We start from the raw sequence: 9,013 nt of genomic DNA, 5'->3' as shown, positions 1-9,013 counted from the left end.
ATAATTTTCTGAATAAATAAGCTTTCCATTGATGTATGGTTTGTTAGGATAGGACAATATTTGGCCAAGATACACTATTTGAAAATCTGGAATCTGAGGGTGCAAAAAAAACAAAATATTGAGAAAATTGCCTTTAAAGTTGTCCAAATTAAGTTCTTAGCAATGCATATTACTAATCAAAAATTACGTTTTGATATATTTACGGTAGGAAATGTACAAAATATCTTCATGGAACATGATCTTTACTTAATATCCTAATGATTTTTGGCATAAAAGAAAAATCGATAATTTTGACTCATACAATGTTTTTTTTGGCTATTGCTAAAAATATACCCCAGTGACTTAAGACTGGTTTTGTGCTCCAGGGTCACACACACACACACACACACATATATACATACATATATACACACATACTGTATATAGGTTGTTCCTCAAAATTACTAAAAGAATGTTCGAATGTTTGAACTGGAATTGTTAAATTCATCCCTTACAGATGCTGTGTAGTGGCATACTTAGCTTGCATTTACATTCCCTTACTATGACAAAGCAACACAGGGGGAAGCAGATTAGAGGGGAGTAATCAGGCAGCCCCTGGAGACTCTCCTGCCATCTGTCTGGCTCTTACAGCCTCCTAATACCCCCCATCCCTTTTCACATTTCAGGCAGATGTGACAGTGTAACTCCCGATGGGAGACAACAATGGCGCGTATAACAGGTGCTCCAGCCACCCCATGGCACATGGGAGGCAGGAGAGCTTTACACACTTTCATCTGGCCAGCGGCAGGCTGTCGCCACCACGCCTTGGGCACACACGCGTCTCTGGGTCAGCGAGCAACCCAACACCTGTTGCCGTGCGCGCCCTCTAAACACACAAACCCTCAGCGCTATCATTCATCACTCCAACATACTGTGCACAACATAAACCCAGCCATATCACTTCACTTGAGCCAAAACGTAAACAAATGGGATTATATATAAATAAATACTGCGGCCAAGTGCATAATAAACAGCCATTACAAAGCATAAAAGATACAGTCAGTCATTGTCTACCTGAGAGATTGAAATTCTTTGCTCGGACCACATTTGCAAAAGTAAATAAACATATAATCTGTAAAAATATAAATACAACTTAATAGTTGATTTGTATTGTCAACAGCTTGGCGTTTCACCAGTCAAGGGTGAGATATGCATCAGCATCTGAAAACAACAGACTGGAGGGATTCACACCAGAAGCAAAAAGGATGACGTAGACACAGGAGGGTCTGTAAATTAGGAGGCAGCTTGCTGGATATCTCCCAAGAGGCTCTAATTTGTCCCTCTATCATCCATTATCTGTGCTGTGGGGAGGGCTCTCAATCCAAGCACTGCGAAACCACAGGCTGCCCTTGGCACGCATAGGAGGCTTAAATTAGGGTGGGAGCTGAAATAGCCCTGTGGTTGCCGGCGGGGACGACGCGGAGCCCGTCACCAGAGCATTGCTCTCAGGTTCAGACCACAATTAGAGTAGTTTTTGAGAGGAATGTCGCAAAGCAACCAGAAATTATCCCTCCAGCCTCTTTACCCATTTTTTTCCAAATACTAGCAAAAGAATCTGATGCATCTCTCAAGTAAAAGGCCTCGATTTGTTGCATCTCCATGTTGTTGTGCCGATTTGACGTGAATTACAGTGTTTATCATCTACTGTAGCTATTTTAAATGGATAGTTTACCCAAAAATTACGTTTTTGTGTCATCATTTACTTACCCTCATGTTTTGTTCCTACACTTAAAGTCTATTCCATCAAATCTTAGAAGATCCAAAAAGGGTCATAATGACCTTTTGAAGAGATATGATCGTTATATTTGATGAACCTATTTAATTTTTTATTTATTATTATTATGAATATTTATCTTTTATTCACATATAAACATACATACACACATACATGGAGCAAGCACATCAACACAGAAGCCCGTGCATGCCTTTTGGGTCTTCTAAGTTTTGGTTGCATGGTCTTTTAATCTTCTAAATTTATACAGTCATACAGGTTTGGAACGGCATGAGGGTAAGTAAATGATGACATATTTTTCATTTTTGCGTGAACTATCCTGTTAAGTCGTAGCTAATATTATCTAAATGGTCAACAACACTTGAACATTCACATAAAACCATGGCTTAATGTTAAAACCCTTATGTTGTTCTCAACCTGTATGACAGACTCTCTTCTATAGAACATAAACAAAAGTTTCCAGAATTGTTTTTTTGTCCATACAATGATACTTAATGGCATATAATGTTAATTTCATAAATAGGAAACTACATTTACTGTTCCTTACTGGTGGAATGATTTCCCAATCCTACCGGAACAGCCGAATCTCTCGCAATTTTCAAGAAACGGCTAAAAACACATCTCTTCCATGAGCACTTAGCTTTCTTCTGCTGACAATGACATTTATTTATTTCTTTATTGATTTAATCTCATAACTTTCAAAACTGGAGGAAAATTGGAGTTTTCATCTAGTATTTTTTATTTTTTCCCAAAAAGATGTTTCAACAATTGGTATGTTATTAAACAACAGTACAATCCACTGAATGCACAGTATTTATATCCCTTTTCATTCCAGTCAAATGTTAAAAATGGACTAAGGTCTATTGTTAGCACTTCTCATGACAAGGTGAAGTCAATTTGATGAAATATCACAGGCCAGAAAAATTAATAGTCAAAGGTGAGTGAAGAGTGAAGCCCAGCTCACAAAAGAAGTCAGGTTTCTGTTGGTCAATGTCAAATTTCAGCCTGCCGTGGTGTTAAATTCCTAAAAACTTTGATTCCTATTCCGATTTCGAAAATTTGCTGAACAACAGTAAATATGACTGCGCCTTCACTGCCTCCTTAAAGGTAGGGTAGACAATTTCGGAGAGGCTAGCTTTGAAAGCATAAGGTCCCACCCTCCCTGCAAATCACTCTCCAAAGCCACGCCTCCTCCAAAACACATGAACGTGCTCAGGCAAACCAGAGGCTAACCAGTGTCACAATGAGAGACGGCGTTGGTGGAGGATTGAACGCAACGCTGTCAGATTACCACATGTCTCACTCACCGGTGAGAAAACATTACAGTACAAAGCGCATAATATTACAATAATAACGCCTTTTATTCTTCCTCGGTCTGCAATAATGTAACGGAACGCCCTGATGACGAATCCTGTCTGCGCAAACATAGGTGGTAGGACAGCTTATCGTAACCCTTTGTGTTGTATTCCTCATTTCTAAGGCGCTTTGGACAAAAGTGTCCGCTAAACGAATAAATGTCATGTAAATGGAAACTTGAGTGCATGACAATAGGGTGGAGTCAAACTCAGGTTTGGACCTTGCAATCGAACCAACTGCAAAAACGGCCTGTCTTTTTTAGGTATGTTACAAAATAACACACATTACCACAGTTGTTTTCTAGAAGACCAAACCAAGCCCAGTTAAAACGGGTGAGCATGCGAGTGTACAAACAATACTTTTCAAGGCCGAGGCGGCGCAAATGAGCTGTTGCATTTCTCTGAAGGATTTGAGTCTGACACAAACAGCTTGGCTTAGATATGCATCTACGTCTTCCAGGGAAAGCTATCTCGCCTAGATCCAGGAGCAAACAGTGTTTTTATCCTACATGCAAGCTGTGAAAATCACACTCATGTATACACAACAAGCATCAAGTGTCACCACACACACATCTGTACACAATGCAAGGGTATGCGAGTTGTCTGATAAGGACTACACACTATAAACAGTGTTGAAGAGACACCGCTGAAACTCTTTTGAAATGCAATGAGGCCACATCATTAATAAATAAAGGCTAACAGAGCATACGTGGTTCTCGAATGGACCTGAACAAAGCCATTTGTTTACATTCAAGCGAAAACCTCAGTGGTCCGTGGCATCAACGAAGCAAAGTTAACACACCTGAATGGCGATGTAGGTTACAAGACAAATCACAGCAATCAAAGCGCTTCAGCTCTTCAGTAAACTCATACAGGTCAAAGATATCCAGTAGTGTTGATGTTTGGACTGCTTTCACCTCTGGGTCCGTCCTAAACCACAGAGCCATCAGATCAGGGGGCCCTTGATCAACTTGTCTGAGAGTAAATTAAAGGGATAGTTCACCCAAAAATGAAAATTTGCTGTTGATTTACCCACCCTCAGGCCATCCAAGATGTAGGAGACTTTTTCTTCAGTAGAACAGTAAAGAAGATTTTTAGCTGAAAACGTGGTCCTTTGTGATTCATAAAATGCAAGTCAGTGGCTACCAGTTTTTTATCAAGGAACACAAAATTAATACCCATGGCTCCTGATGATTTATTGAGGTGCTGTCAAGCGAAACGATCAGTCTGTGCAAGAAACTGGACATCATTTACAACATTATTACCTGTAATCCAGAGCCTCAGACAAACAGTCCGGAGTGATGTCCAGTTCACGAACGAATCATTCTTTTGAACCGGTTCTTTTTGGTGAACTAGTTGAACCACTTAAATCACTTGAATGAAGGGGTGAAAAGAATATTTTTTTTGGTTTCTCATTGTAAGGTGAGCTTAGAAAGACAAATGTATGCACGTTATATGCTTTAGACATGGAAAACATCCACGTTTCATGAGAATTGAACCAGTTCATTGAAATGAACGGTCCAAAAGTACCAGTTCACGGAAAAGAATCAGATTTCCCCATTGTCTGAGGCTATGAATTACAATGTTGTAAAATAATGTTCAGTTTCTTGCACAGACCAAATATTTCGTTGCATTTTATGAATCACCAAGGAGCACGGTTTCACTAAAAAAAAAATCTTCCTTACTGTTCAGAAGAAAAAATCACCTACCCCTCAATGGCCTGAGGGTGAAAAAAATTAAGAGTGAACTTTCATTTTTGGGTGAACTATCTCTTTAAAGATTGGATAACTGAACAGTTATAATAAAAGGCTATGATTTTTACAATACTTTGTGTTTACTAAATAATGGTTTAAAATAATTTATGGAGATTGCACTCACAAATCTAGCTAATGAAATATTAGCTGTGAATAACTTTATATTCACTTCTCTGTCTTTTGCAGGCTCAGAAATATATTTCAAAATCCCCTAATATTCTCATATTGGATGCTCTGTAATGCAGTGATGAAATATGCAATGCAGCAAACTGCACTGATCAAACCATATGGCCTTTTTCTTTTTATCACAAAGCATCTGTGTCATGCAATCACTGATTCAAGGAAATACAAAAGAGCAAACAAAGAGAATTATGTACACTAACAACAGAACATAGATTTCTTGAGATTATCAGAGGATTATTTAAGGCTGCATTACACTACATCACTTTTAAAATAAAAACAGATGCTAAAAACACTAGGCATTATACACTTAGCACATGAGAAACTCCAAGTGAGGTGCTTCATTACGATGAGCAAATATGTGGAACACAACTTCTCAATTACATACTTAGATTATTAAGGGGTTTTGGAGTGACTCTGGTTGGCTCCTTAAGTGGATTTCCTGGAAAGACGAACCATTCTTTGACTGACACAGTCTGACCAGAACAATCTATAAAACAGAGAGAAGTTAATATAAACGGAGAGCAACAATGCAAACAAATCCCTTAAAAACGGCACAGAAAGGGCATTTGTGCAATAGGCTTGTATGTTATGAAATCATTTGACTGACAGAGTCTTTCCAAAATTACAGTGTAGTGTCGACTGTTTGAAATCTGATATGTTTTGTACCCTTCGGTCCGGCCCTTCTTTTCAACAGCACGTTCACCACACATTTGCCCACAGCACAAACATTGGACAGAAACAAGCCAATTCCCAGAATACTACAGAGCAATGGAGATGTATTTTTTGTTAACAGCACAGTAAGAGGACAACCTATATTTCTATACCTCAACAGAATGCCTATGTTAAGGAAAAATACAAATAATATTTAAATTAAAATAATACTTTTATCCAAAGATCACTTTATAAAATCTTCAAAAATGCACTTGACAAAAATACATCACACTTATCACACTTCACTTAACTACATCTTTTGACCAATAAAAAAATTATATATATTTTTTATAATTATTAAGACATTTCTAGCCAATGAAATATTTAGTAGTCAAACATAATTTTTATTGAACATGGACATTTCCATGAATTGATTATGTCAAGCTCAGAAAACAAAGTTTTATAATATATTTCCTCAGATTTTTCCACGACCGCGGGAATCAGTGTTATTTTAGAATTGCATACTGTATGCCATGATAGTATTTATTAATATTCTTTTAGCTTTTATTTTTATATTTTCATTTTCATTTTAGTTTATGTTTTTTTTAATTGTGTTATTTGCCTTTTTTAGTATTATTAAATTAACTTTTCTTTTTTAAGTTTAAGTAATTTTAGTATTTCAACTTAAACATATTTTATTTCAGTTGGATTTCTAATTTCCATGAAAATCCTACCAAAAGAAAAACAAAAAAACTTTCATCTAATATTTTATTTTAGCTTTCGATTTCGATTTCGATTAACAATTTTAGCTTTCGATTTCGATTAACAATTTTAGTTAACAACAACAAACACTGCTGGGAACTATTTGTAATGGTTTTTTGCAGACTACTTGGTTCATACTGGAGAAATCGACAATTATGATGGTACCAATGACAGCGTCGGCGCCACGGGGTCTAGTTGGCTTCCTCACAGTTGCTTACAAGTTACAACATAACAGAAAAGCATTATAAAACAATATATTTTCCATAAATTCTAAGTAAATACAGAAATGAAACGCACCTGGCTGCACTGGCAGTAAAAGGCCGTAGATTAGTTCTCGGACAGGCAGATATAAGACGGCCTGCAGTGGTAACTCCACCTCATCCTCATCTTCCAACGTGTTACTGCACTCCACGACTCCATCATATAACACATTATAGAGCAGGAAACACTCTGACCGTGTGTGCTTTCCTAGCGCTGCCTGAAACATGGAAACACTTAGTAAGAGAACAAACAAAGCCATGTTACTTCTGGTGGGCCTGTTGCTTTTGTTAAATACAGTAGTAGGGTCCAAAAGTTAAAGTGTTTCTTTTTCTGCATTTTCTATCATTTTATTACTCATTTTTAGAAGACAAATTATATTACCAGCATGAAAAGTTCTAAATGTTATGTATTTAATTTATACCATGCAATTAAAAATGATAAAACTTTGTTTAATTGCATGTTTACATTAGATTTTAAATCCCATATTTCCAATGTGACCTCAAACATTTGGACCCCACTGTGCATTTTTTCTTTTTACCTGTAATATGTCACCCGGTGCATACTTGCCCATCAAACACACAGACTCAGGAACGAGACGGCTGCTTTCTAACCAAGGGGATGTTTGGCCTGGAGTGTGTGTGTATGCCTTTTTCTAAAGCTTCTTTGTCTTCTTTAACTAACGACAGTGAGGAAAGACCAAATGTTGCCCCAGTGCTGGGATGATGAATGTTAATGAAGTCTGCAACAGCGTAGACCTTGTCTCCCTGAGCTTGTGTTTCTTTCGAAATGACGCCAAAGCACTGTTACAACTTCCAACAGATCTCATTTACCTTTATTTTACGAAAAAAAAAAGTAAAAGAAGCTTAGTTCTGCTCACAAACACTAGTATATGGAAATATTACTTACACGGAAAAGTAATTTTCATACCGCATTGACAGATATTTGTGCTTGTCTTAAGCATAAACTCACTTAATTTTGTTCAGTTTCTCAGATAACAAGGCTTCATATGGTCATTTTTTTATCTAAAGTAAATGTATTTTGAAATTAAACGGAGATGTTATTGAAAATGCTCTAGTTGGCTTCCTCACAGTTGCTTACATGTTACAACATAACAGAAAAGCATTATAAAACAATATATTTTCCATAAATTCTAAGTAAATACAGAAATGAAACGCACCTGGCTGCACTGGCAGTAAAAGGCCGTAGATTAGTTCTCGGACAGGCAGATATAAGACGGCCTGCAGTGGTAACTCCACCTCATCCTCATCTTCCAACGTGTTACTGCACTCCACGACTCCATCATATAACACATTATAGAGCAGGAAAGACTCTGACCGTGTGTGCTTTCCTAGCGCTGCCTGAAACATGGAAACACTTAGTAAGAGAACAAACAAAGCCATGTTACTTCTGGTGGGCCTGTTGCTTTTGTTAAATACAGTAGTAGGGTCCAAAAGTTAAAGTGTTTCTTTTTCTGCATTTTCTATCATTTTATTACTCATTTTTAGAAGACAAATTATATTACCAGCATGAAAAGTTCTAAATGTTATGTATTTAATTTATACCATGCAATTAAAAATGATAAAACTTTGTTTAATTGCATGTTTACATTAGATTTTAAATCCCATATTTCCAATGTGACCTCAAACATTTGGACCCCACTGTGCATTTTTTCTTTTTACCTGTAATATGTCACCCGGTGCATACTTGCCCATCAAACACACAGACTCAGGAACGAGACGGCTGCTTTCTAACCAAGGGGATGTTTGGCCTGGAAGTACGTATATATATATATATATATATATGTGTGTGTGTGTGTGTGTGTATGCCTTTTTCTAAAGCTTCTTTGTCTTCTTTAACTAACGACAGTGAGGAAAGACCAAATGTTGCCCCAGTGCTGGGATGATGAATGTTAATGAAGTCTGCAACAGCATAGACCTTGTCTCCCTGAACTTGCTTGTGTTTCTTTCGAAATGACGCCAAAGCACTGTTACAACTTCCAACAGATCTCATTTACCTTTATTTTACGAAAAAAAAAAGTAAAAGAAGCTTAGTTCTGCTCACAAACACTAGTATATGGAAATATTACTTACACGGAAAAGTAATTTTCATACCGCATTGACAGATATTTGTGCTTGTCTTAAGCATAAACTCACTTAATTTTGTTCAGTTTCTCAGATAACAAGGCTTCATATGGTCATTTTTTTATCTAAAGTAAATGTATTTTGAAATTAAACGGAGGTCCTTTCAGCAAGTAGCGCTCCAAGATGTTTTCTTTG

At 37.1% G+C, this 9,013-nt stretch overlaps 1 pseudogene; it reads right to left on the bottom strand.

Annotated features, from left to right (window-relative positions):
- LOC107702664 (constitutive coactivator of peroxisome proliferator-activated receptor gamma-like) overlaps window positions 1–8,747 on the bottom strand; it is an 18,616-nt pseudogene extending 9,869 nt beyond the window's left edge.
- Window positions 8,748–9,013: the final 266 nt, after the last annotated feature.

This window comes from Sinocyclocheilus anshuiensis, unplaced genomic scaffold, assembly GCF_001515605.1.
Source record: "Sinocyclocheilus anshuiensis isolate Anshui unplaced genomic scaffold, SAMN03320099.WGS_v1.1 scaffold6, whole genome shotgun sequence".
Taxonomy (NCBI): domain Eukaryota; kingdom Metazoa; phylum Chordata; class Actinopteri; order Cypriniformes; family Cyprinidae; genus Sinocyclocheilus; species Sinocyclocheilus anshuiensis.
This window is presented reverse-complemented; position numbering and strand designations above follow the sequence as displayed.